Source organism: Pelobates fuscus, chromosome 8, assembly GCF_036172605.1.
Source record: "Pelobates fuscus isolate aPelFus1 chromosome 8, aPelFus1.pri, whole genome shotgun sequence".
Lineage (NCBI taxonomy): Eukaryota > Metazoa > Chordata > Amphibia > Anura > Pelobatidae > Pelobates > Pelobates fuscus.
In genome coordinates this window covers 62049147-62061453 of record NC_086324.1, presented here as the reverse complement: position 1 = coordinate 62061453, position 12307 = coordinate 62049147, and positions in this window count along the sequence as shown.

Sequence of the window (12307 nt, the reverse complement as noted above, 5' to 3'; positions counted from 1 at the left end):
TTTCTGCTGCATAGGATTCCAGTATATGCTGCAGTGCTGTACATATATACAACCTAGAAATGTGTTTTGACTTGGGGCGCCTTAGAAAAATAAATAAATATTAAGGGCGACATGAACCTAAAATGTTTGGGAACCACTTGGATACAGGATAATGCAAGTTATGCCAGAAGATGGGTTAGAAGGTAAATCCACTGGGGCACCACCTAATAAACACCATGCACATAGGGAAGGCACTGGGTGAAAAAAAACCTTCCGACACTTACCTGAATCCAGTGCTGGGTCAGGCTCCGCCCCTGCTCATCCCCGCCTGCTGACCTAATGCGTAATGGCTGCACTCGCATTCGGATCTCCCCATAGGAAAGCATTAATTAATGCTTTCCATTGGGGATTCTGGTGACGCTGGAAGTCCTCATGCATAGCCAAAAGTCATCTAAGCACCACTAGAGGAGGCCTTAACCCTACAAGGTAATTATTGCAGTTTCTCAGAAACTGCAATAATTACCACTGTAGGGTTAAGTAACATGGGACATTGCACCCAGACCACTTCAATGAGCTAAAGCGGTCTAGGTGCCTACAGTGTCCCTTTAAGCTACTCTGGCCTTAAATTTGAAATTCACTTTGAGTTCTCACTTTGGTAAATAACTTTGTGAGCTGCCTTGATACCGGAGAAACTGACGGAAGCCAAGCACAGAGAGATGGACACAGGTTTCTTCAGGAAGGAAGAGATTCTTTATTGGATCACCGATCGGGACTCAGAGGGACTAGCGTCACCAAAATACAGCAAATTCTGAGCCCCGGACAATAGTGCAGGCTCCTTATATAGGCATATAACTCCTCCCATATTAAGCTCCACCCGCACATTCTCTTAACCAATCAATACAAATAAGAATTAACTTCCTGTTTGACCGCATGGCTTGTCCAGCACAATGGAGGAGGGGGAATACTATATCCTGTATTCTTGCACATGCTCCGTACACTACTGATCGTATCTTGCCTCGTGCAACCAACTGATCGATACGTCAGCATATGCACGTACACATGCCACGTGGTAATCTCGGCCTACTAAATTTATTTTTACCGAGATTCCACCACATTCCCCCCTTTGATGCCTCTTGATATTTTACAATTACTTGAGGCATCACATAACCTTAGTTTGCTTACACCGCAAGTTACCTTGAACCAGACCAGACTTATCTTATGATGTGAATCTTCAACATTCATCTTCTTGCATTGGTTCTCCCTGATCTAGAGCCTTATATTTATATATCGCCATTATCTGTGCAGCAGCCTTCCTCTCTGCTATACTTCCTATCAGGCTTTGCACAGACCTAACTACTAAGGGTATAAGACACGGCAGGAGTAGACACAACAGTAAAATCAGTAGGACTCCACCTACCACTGCCTTAAGCCCTCCAAACCACTCATACCAGCTACCAAACCAACTACTTGGATTGTACCCTTTCCATACCTGAGTAGGCACATGCGCTAGTTTAACCATATGGCTAGTAAGCTCAGCTATTGCTTGCCCTTCATCATCTATTTGAAGACAGCAATTGCTTAGGTTAAACTTCCCACATACACCTCCCTCTACTGCCAAAAGGTAATCCAAGGCTAATCTATTCTGGTATACTGCTGTCCTCATCCTGGTATTATGTTTCACTAGAAGATTGAGCGCTTGTGATGTCTCATTTGTGATAATCTCAACCACCGCCTGTAATCTTATAATACGGTTGAGCATATAAATAGGGGTTCTATAACCAAAGGTACCATCCTCAGCCCACGTGGCTGGCCCATAATAATCTATGATACGCTGGGGAGGCCATTCATTATCTTCCCAGGTACCTATCTCTAAGGGCCCCCTTTTCTTCCTATGATTCACATCATACACTTTAACACCTAAAGTCTCACCTGTTTCAATCGGTAACAAGAAGAAGGATGGTTTGAGCATACCCAACACACATGCCCCTTCCCAGTCCTGTGGCAGCTCCGAATAGGCTTTCTTACCACAGATCCAGTACAAATTTGCTGGGGCTCTCCAGGTAGATGTGATGGATAAATCAAACCACACATCCTTTAAATTGGCGTATCTAGCAAACGGGTTAGATGGTTCTGAGACATTTGAAGCCGACCACCAAGTTGTATTCTTTGTATCATCATCATAAGCTTTTTGCCCTAGACAAGTTAATTCTCCTACAGAAGTATTATACATTATTCCTTTCCTTGCTATGCAAACATAACCTATGATGGAGGTCTTTAATCTCCACTCAGATTTACCTCTAACACTCAAATGATAATCGGCTGGTGCAGATATTAGTTGGTCAACTGCCTCAGAACCGGACATTACCTCCTTTGCTTCCCAAGGCCATTGGTCTCCCATGTTAGTACCTCCACACACATAGCAGTTGGTAACATTAAGACTACCGGCAATACTTTCAGCTAGGTCAATGAACAGGTTCTTAGCGCTATGGGGGATCTTATTATCTATACTCATCTCTTCATAAAAGGAGTGGTATACTTGATGAGTCTGGGAGGATACCGTATCAGTCTCTATCCCTATAAACAATAATGTCCCAGGATCTAAACCCGTCCCGTATATCTGAAACCCAAATAAATTGCCATACTTATCTAGGAACTTGTCGGGGTTATTAATAAGTATATGGACTGGGTTGCATTCCATAGACTTACAATATGGGCTAGTCGGCAACTTAGTCACTATCATGTCTTTATCTACTGTCTGTCCCCAAGTCGCCCACCCCACACAAGACCAATATGGGCAAAAGTTATAGTCTTTATTTGGGCATCTAGGACTCACATATTTATTTTTACTACTGGGACAAATATATTTATCGTTAGATCCATACGTCCTCTCCCATCTAAGATCCCCACATACATTCCACGGCTTTCTACCACTTGATATCGCCTTACATGCATCAAATAGCAGAACACCCGAAGAATATACGGATTCTAACACCGTCTTATTAATTAGGGTCCCCTGAGGATCTCCATTCCTGAGAGTCAACCAAATTGTACGAGGCTGATACTCCGGACTGAAGCACTTAGGTTCTCCTACTCCTAAATGGCATACACTATAGTTTATATTTAAGTATCTACATCTTGATACATCTCCTTTACATTCGTATTGTGAATGCCAAATTAGGGTTTGGGAAATATGGTTACCTGTTCTCGTAGTCTTAATGCATACCTCACAGCTAGGAGTGTCGGTACCTCTACCTTCCTGAATATAAAAACACATGTAAATAAACACAATCAAAAGCACATCTTTCGCCGTCATCCTCAGTCTTCGTCCGTGCGATGGAACCTCAGCTTCCAGGATGTGAGGGCTGCAGGGAATGGAGTTCTGCTCGTCTTCACAGGTGTCCCTTCGGGACTTTCCTGGCTTATACACTATGTGATGGTAAGAGGACAGGCTTTATTATGGCCTTCTCACTTACACCTGTAGCAATAAAATTTGTAATCCACAATAATTCCTCGTTACTCCGACTGAGTAGTGCGTTTCAACCGGATCTTGCAGGGATTCTCTGGATCTGCTGTAACTTGCCAAGAATCGACTGCTGCTGGTTTAACCCTGGAGTGATGTATCCACGGAGTCACTTCTGCTACTTTTATCGCTGTAGGGGTAGACAAAAGAACAACATAAGGACCTCTCCACTTGGGCCCTAACGGTACATTATTCCACTCTTTAATCCACACTTGGTCTCCTGGATGATAATTATGAACAGGGGGATAAATATTCACAGGTAATCTATCTTGTACCCATTTCTGTACCTCCTCCATAGTCTTACCCAACTCTACAACCTGCTGCCGGGTAATTCCTTCTCCCAACTGACTCAAATCCCCCCTTAAGTTACCAAGTACGGGAGGTGGTCGCCCATACATAATTTCAAAAGGAGAGAGGCCCATCCTTCTGGTAGGGGTACTGCGGATTCGCAATAGAGCTATAGGTAAGAGAACGTTCCACTTAAGTTGGGTTTCCTGACACATTTTAGCCAACTGGTTCTTAATAGTTCTATTCATTCTCTCTACCTTACCAGAACTCTGGGGTCTATATGCAGTATGAAGCCTCCACTTTATACCAAGCATATGAGTCAGTTGTTGTAGGCACTGGTGAACAAAAGCTGGACCATTGTCCGATCCTATAGAACAGGGTAGTCCATATCGGGGTATTATTTCTCGTAGCAGGAATCTCACAACTTCTCCTGCTTTCTCTGTACGAGTAGGACATGCTTCTACCCAGCCTGAATAGGTGCACACAATTACCAGCAGGTAACGATGTCCACCCGATTTAGGCATCACTGTAAAGTCTATTTGTAGATCGGACATGGGGAGTCCCCCCATAAACTGGACTCCTGGTGGCTTTACTGGTCCTTGTCTTGCATTATTCTTAGCACACGTTACACATCTGCGTACAATGGCCTGAGTCAAGTTGGACAATCTTGGTATGTAGAAATGTTTCCGGAGAGATTCTTCAGTACTGTCTCTCCCAGAATGTGTCCCGTTATGATAATTTTGGACAATTTCTACCGCTAGCGATGCTGGTATAACTATTCTCCCATCTTCTAGCTGATACCACTTGTTCTCCAAATACTTTCCCGGTTCAGTCTTTAACCACTCCTCTTCTTGAGTTGTATAAACTGGAGTCCATTGAGACAGTGGGGTTGGTATTAGAGCAGCTATATGCCCCACATACTCCTGTCTTCCTGATTCAGCAGCACGCTTAGCTGCACTATCTGCCATCCGATTTCCCTTAGTTACATCACCATCTCCTCTCAGATGCGCTCGACAATGTATAATACCGACTTCTTTCGGCTCCCACACTGCTTCCAATAGTTGTAGGATTTCAGCTGCGTACTTGATTTCTTTGCCTTCTGAATTCAGTAGTCCTCTTTCTTTATACAGAGCTCCGTGGGCATGAGTGGTTAAAAACGCATACTTAGAGTCCGTATAGATATTTACTCTTAAACCTTCAGCCAATTGTAACGCTCGTGTTAGTGCTATTAATTCTGCCTTTTGTGCTGATGTTCCTTTCGCCAGTGGCCGGGCTTCTATCACCTTGTCTATTGTTGTTACTGCATATCCTGCATAGCGGATCCCTTCTTTCACATAACTACTGCCGTCGGTATAATATTGAACATCGGGGTTCTGGATGGGAAAATCACGAAGATCTGGTCTACTTGAGAATACTTCATCCATTACTTCCAAACAATCATGTTGACTTTCAGTAGGTTGTGGCAAAAGGGTAGCTGGATTTAAGGTGTTTACAGTCTCTAAATGCACTCTTGGGTTTTCACACAACATTGCTTGATACTTGGTCATACGGCTGTTACTAAACCAATGATTTCCTTTGTAATCCAACAACGTCTGTACTGCATGTGGAACTCGTACATAAAGTTCTTGACCCAGAGTGAGTTTATCGGCTTCAGCTACTAGCAGGGCGGCTGCAGCTACGGCTCTTAGACAAGGTGGAAGTCCGCTGGCCACTGCATCCAATTGCTTAGACATGTAGGCAACAGGTCTTTGCCATGATCCCAAGTACTGTGTCAATACTCCCACAGCCATTCTTCTTTGCTCGTGTACATATAAGTAGAATGGTCGTGTGTGATCAGGTAGACCTAATGCTGGGGCACTCATCAAAGCCTTCTTCACATCTTCAAATGCCGTTTGCTGTTCTTGGGTCCATAAGAAGGGGTCGTGCTCTGTACCTTTGATGGCTGCGTACAGAGGTTTTGCTAGTATCGCATAGCTGGGAATCCATATCCTACAGAAGCCCGCTGCCCCCAAGAATTCTCGCACTTGTCTTCTATTCTTGGGTATTGGTATTTGGCAGACAGCTTCTTTTCTCTCTGACCCCATAATCCTTTGACCTTCAGAGATATGGAATCCCAGATACTTGACAGTTGGCAAACACAACTGAGCCTTCTTTCTAGACACCTTGTATCCTGCCTTCCAGAGAATATGTAGTAGATCGTGCGTTGCTTGCTGACATTTTTCTTTTGTAACTGCTGCTATCAACAAGTCATCTACATATTGTAACAATACACATTCTCCTGGGATAGACTCGAAATCCAATAAATCTTGACTTAGGGCTGAACCAAATAGGGTAGGTGAATTTTTAAACCCTTGGGGCAGTCTTGTCCAAGTCATTTGGCGTTTTGAGCCCGTTACAGCGTTCTCCCATTGGAAAGCGAAAATACATTGACTTTCTGCGGCAATTCGGAGGCAAAAGAAGGCATCTTTGAGATCTAAGACTGTGAAGTAAGTAGCCCCGCCCGGAATTAAAGCAAGCAGGTTATATGGATTGGGTACAACTGGATGTATACTAACAACCGCATCATTGACTGCTCTTAAGTCCTGTACAGGTCGATACTCATCTGTACCGGGCTTTTGAACAGGCAGCAATGGGGTGTTCCAGGGGGAAGTACAGAATTTTAGGATACCATACCGTATGAACTTATCCAGATAGGATTGGATGTTCTTCTTAGCCTTCTGTGGGATGTGGTATTGTCTTAGGCTTACTGGATAAACCCCAAGTTTCAGTTCAATTTTTATAGGTGGAATATTGCGGGCCAGTCCTGGTGGGTTGTTCTCTGCCCAAACTCCTGGTATGTTAAACAATGTCTCATCACTCCTAGGGTTTTGGCTAGTCAACACTGTATAAAGTCGCCACTCTTCTTCCTTTGGTACGGATAAAGTCATAATACCTGAAGGTCCATTAAACTTTAAAGATGTTGTTCCATTTGGTAGGAACGTAATCTGCGCTTGTAATTTTGATAGCATATCACGTCCCAGCAATTGGACTGGACATTCAGGCATATAAAGGAATTGGTGTTTTACTACGTGGCCTCCCAATGTACAGAGTCGACTTTTAAGAACCGGTTTTTCAGCACTTCTTCCAGTTGCTCCTATCACAGTAATAGTCCTTCCAGATGGAGGAGCAACTAGATTAGTCACCACTGAATGTTCGGCACCAGTGTCGATCATGAACGCACTCCTTTTCCCCCCTATTGATACATCGACCATAGGCTCCGCTCGACCAAGGGGGATGGAGCCCGGTCGGTATCAATAGTCCTCCATGACCGTGTCAGCCAATCCTACGAAGTCCCTACCTTCTCTATCGCGGGACCTTTGCGCTGCTGGAATATATCTATCTTCCCTAACACTTCCTCTGTTCCCATTACTCCCTCTATAACCATTACTCCCTCCGGGGCCTCCTCTACCTCTCGCTCTGCCTCTAAAATTTCCATAACCTGTCCTAGGTCTGTCTTTCTCAGACTGTTCTCTTCGCGGACACTCATTTCTCCAATGCCCTTCTTCCCTACAGTAAGCGCACTGATTTCTACTTAGAGGTTCCTCATTCCACTTACTATCGCCTCTATCTGGGCCCCGTCTATCTACGCCTGCGATCGCTACCGCTAGCATATCAGCCTTTTTACGCATCTTGCGCTCCTCCTCTTTCTTACTTTCTGTATCCCTGTTCATATAGACCTTATTTGCTACCTCCATTAGTTGGGTGATGGACATACCTGCAAACCCTTCTAACTTTTGTAGCTTGCGCTTAATATCTCCGTATGCTTGGCTGACAAAGGCGGAGTTAACCATTCGGGAATTGTCTGCGTCTTCCGGATTAAAGGGGGTATACAAGCGGTATGCCTCCAATAATCGGTCATAAAAGACACTGGGTGCTTCATCGCTTTTCTGAATCACCTCAACTGTCTTCGACATGTTAATGGCTTTCTTTCCTCCTGCTTTCATGCCAGCAATTATAGCGTCTCTATAGGCTCTGAGTTGAACCATATCAGCACCATTTACGTTCCAATCGGGATCGGTATTGGGATAGTGTGTTGCGGCCCATGCTGCTGGATTAGCTTGGTTCAAAGCACGGGCTCTATCTTCTAATGCTTTAATGGCTGCTTGATTTATTCTTGTCCTTTCCTCATTGTTAAATAAAGTCATTAGTAACTGCTGGCAATCAGCCCATGTCGGATTATGCGTCTGTACTATTGAGGTGAACAGATCAGTCATGGCTTGTGGTTTCTCAGTATACGAGGAATTATGGGTCTTCCAGTTTAAAAGGTCGGTAGTGGTAAATGGGACATATACGAAGACTGGGTCAGCGTGTGCCATTTGACCTGCGGCATCGATATAAGCTGACCCGGGATTTAGGCGAAGAGGCATCTGATAATGCTTTAATTGTTGGGCACCAGTCAACTGTCGGGTTTGGATGGGGCTACGTAGGGAAGCGTCAGTCATGGTTTCCGGTCGGGGAGAGATAGGGTATGGGGATGTGGGAGGTTGGTTTTGGGAAAAGGTCGTAAATAGAACACTTCGAGCCGAGCTAGATGAAGCTTGACCGGAAGTCTGAAGTGGCGCCAAATCAGGATATTCGTTTCTAATGGGGGTGGGTTCTGGTTCCGGAAGGGGAGATTTAGTACGAGGGGGGGTGGATCCTGTACTGGAGGAGGAAGCGGAAGTGGATGAGGGTAATGAGGGGAGGGGTGCAGGACTTCCTGCGTTTGCGTCACTTCCTCTTAACGGAAAGTAAGGGGGCGGCAAAGGGATCTCGGACTCAGGGGGCGTGTCCAAAATGGGCCTAACACCAGTCCTAGTGGACGAACAAGTCCTAGCTACCATGAGGCGACACTGCTCCTCGTGGCATGTCTGGAGCCATTTTGGCGAGTCATTTACGGCCTGTCTCCAACAGTCAATATAAGGAAACTGGCCGTAAAGTTCAGGCCTACCTGATACAGCCACGTGTAAGCGCTGTACCAGAGTTAGATCCAAACTGCCACGTGGCGGCCATGCCGCAACCAAAGTAGGCCACTCCCTAGTGCACAAAGTAACTAAACGCACAGAAGACATCTTAACCCCAAAATCACAGGTTTTGAATCCCTTTTTAAAATTCTTAACCATACATCCTAAGGGATCCGGAATCGTTGACTGCGACGCACCCATTTTTAACAATGGAACGTCGTCGACAACGATTACTATACACGCGTACTATTCAACAGTCACACCCGTTTCCTTTGGCAACAGCACCACGTGGTACGGTTACCAAGTGAAACGTACACAATAACACAATAAACACTCAGGGAATTCCCGTACACACACAGCTGCTACACCAGTCACTATATAATCAATATTATGCCCTTTGGCGTAACTATACAGTCACCCACGCTATAATTCTCTATATACGAATTACCCGTCTATAACACACCCCAGTAACATCGTCTTTTACAAATAGCGGTTACAGTACGGTTAGCATAGGTCAAAGCACAAGTTAAGGTCACAATACAATTATTAGTGGTTATGGTGTTAAACATGCAATGGACGACAATGATTAGTACTTATTATGCAATGTCAGTAAATATACAGGGTTATGGTACCGTGCACTATGATACAGCAACACACTATTAACACTCTCGCTAGACGGCTGAGCTCGCGCTATCTAACAAGATATACACTTTACTAAAACAATCGTTAACACATTTACAATTCCCAACTAAACTATTGGCCAGTACCTTGAATGGACTACCTAAAAACAATCTACATACGTTTTGGTTAGCCACACTGCCCAATCACCACATATATAGCGAGCTAGAGGACCGAATTTACACAGACGCCTCTTAGTCGTACTATCAAAAGTCTAGTGGGTTCCAAATTTACACGCCTTCCCACTTAGCCCAGATAGGATGAGAACTAGCGAACCGAATTTACACAGACGCCGCTTAGTCTCCCGGTCCCTCCGACCTAGCGAACAAAATATACACCCTAGAACGCTAGTCTAGACAAGACACCGGTGTCCGGCTAGGGCTTATTTTACACCAGAGCGCCCTGCCTGACTAACAGAATCAAACGGTCTGACTAAAGAGCGTTCGATCGAGCGGTGCGCCTTCGCTCCTTCCCTCCGACAGAGGGGGCAGATACAGATTCAAAAACCCCTTTGGGCCTACCGCACAATCGGTATACCCCTAGCGGGTCCTGCCGTCTAAAACAGCAGTTGTCTTACCTCCTCGTTCCTGAACCTGAGTTCACACTCATCGACGGGGACACCCCAGCACTTCTCACGTAGAGGCCGATGATCTCCTGGACAACAGACCAGTGGCGCCGAGACGAAGGGAGGTCCACGCAGAAGTTCAGGGGTGCAGCCGTAGAGAACGTGGGCAAAGATAGACCGTCTCACGCCTCTGCCTCTCAGCTACCGTTGAACGATGAGCTTCCCGGCCAATGCACCAAATGATACCGGAGAAACTGACGGAAGCCAAGCACAGAGAGATGGACACAGGTTTCTTCAGGAAGGAAGAGATTCTTTATTGGATCACCGATCGGGACTCAGAGGGACTAGCGTCACCAAAATACAGCAAATTCTGAGCCCCGGACAATAGTGCAGGCTCCTTATATAGGCATATAACTCCTCCCATATTAAGCTCCACCCGCACATTCTCTTAACCAATCAATACAAATAAGAATTAACTTCCTGTTTGACCGCATGGCTTGTCCAGCACAATGGAGGAGGGGGAATACTATATCCTGTATTCTTGCACATGCTCCGTACACTACTGATCGTATCTTGCCTCGTGCAACCAACTGATCGATACGTCAGCATATGCACGTACACATGCCACGTGGTAATCTCGGCCTACTAAATTTATTTTTACCGAGATTCCACCACAGCCTTACCCCTACAAATCATGTTTTTGTAGCTAATTTTAAATGTTCTTATTATAAAATCCAATATAATATGTGTCAACTCCTACTGCCCTGGTTGCAGGTGAAGGATTGTGCTTGTGTAACTCATTCATTTGCAGTAGTAAGGGCATGTCTTTGTTTGCCCATACTAGTATTGGCACAAGACCTTGCTTTCCTATGGCTCTTTTCACTTCCGGGAGTTTTTTTTAGTATCATAACGTAGAACAGGCTAGCCCTGGGGTTCCTCTGTCCAATCAGGGATCTCAGATTTCTCTCTTCCTTTAACCGCTCCCATAAGGGCGTATTGGCTTCTTCTGCACTGATCGACTGGATCTCATTTCTAATCCACCTTAACTGCAACATAGTTTATCAGTATTCGTTAGAATTAACTAAGAATGTGACCATTCTCCTTCTGCCTCTCTCTGTATATTATGCTCTTCCTGTCTGTCTCTTTATGTGTTCTCTCTGCATGTCTCTTTATATTATGCACTTTATGTCTGTCTCTTTATATTATGCTCTCTCTGTCTGTTTCACTTTATATTATGGTCTCTGTCTGTCTATCTTGATATCATGATTTCTCTGTCTGTCTATCTTTATATTATGCTCTCTCTGCCTGTCTCTCTTTATGATGTGCTCTCTCTGTCTGTTTCTCTATGTTATGCTCTCTCTGCCTGTCTCTCTTTATGTTGTGCTCTCTCTGCCTGTCTCATCCAGTTCGCTCAATATTCTCCCTCTCACTCCTCCTCCCAGTCTTTCTCTCTGTTTCATTCAAACTGTTATTCTCTTTAGCTGTTTGTCACATTCAGTTCTTCCTTGTCTCTCTCTGTCTCATTCAGTTCTCATCACCTCTCACTCAAATCCTTCCAGCCTTTCCCTCTGTTCCATTCCTTCTTCTCTTTCTCATTAATTTCGTCCTGTCTTTCTCTGTCCGAATTTGATGTTTAACTCCCTATCACTCTTTCTGTGTCTGTTTATTCCTCTGGATCCCTCTCTCTGTCTTTTATATTCTCTGTATTGCTGTCTACCTAATTCTCACTGTCACTCTGCCCTCTCTGTTTTCCAACCCTTGCTCCATATAGCAACCACTCTCTCTGTCTGCCCACTGTCTCACTTGCTGCCACCCATTCTCTATTCTGTCTCATTCAACCTCTCTCTCTCTCTCTCTTTTTTTTTTTTTAATATTGTATTTTCTTTGTGTGAATAATCCAATAAAATTAGTATAGCACTCTTCTGTGCCTGGTTTGTTGAAGTGTGTGAATGTGCCCCCCTCAGGGACTCAATGAGTTAAAATATGTGCAGTGACACTAGCTAGCAGTTAACCCCATGCTTGCCTGCAGTTATGGAAGTAAAGTGCAGGGTTTATGAGGTTTAGAAAAGAGGTGTTGGTGTTAAGATGCCAACAGTGTTTTCTAAATATAAAACCTTTCCCAGCACGGATTTACAAGGACATGAATTATGGCTGTGATTACTCTGGACATATAAGTTGGAAACAGCTGGACTCTGCAGCCCTATTTAAGTGTCAGATTTTGCCCCAAAGTCACCAGAAAATACTCCATCCTGGAGGAAGGAAGCTGAGAACTTTCATTTAGACACAGAGAGGGAT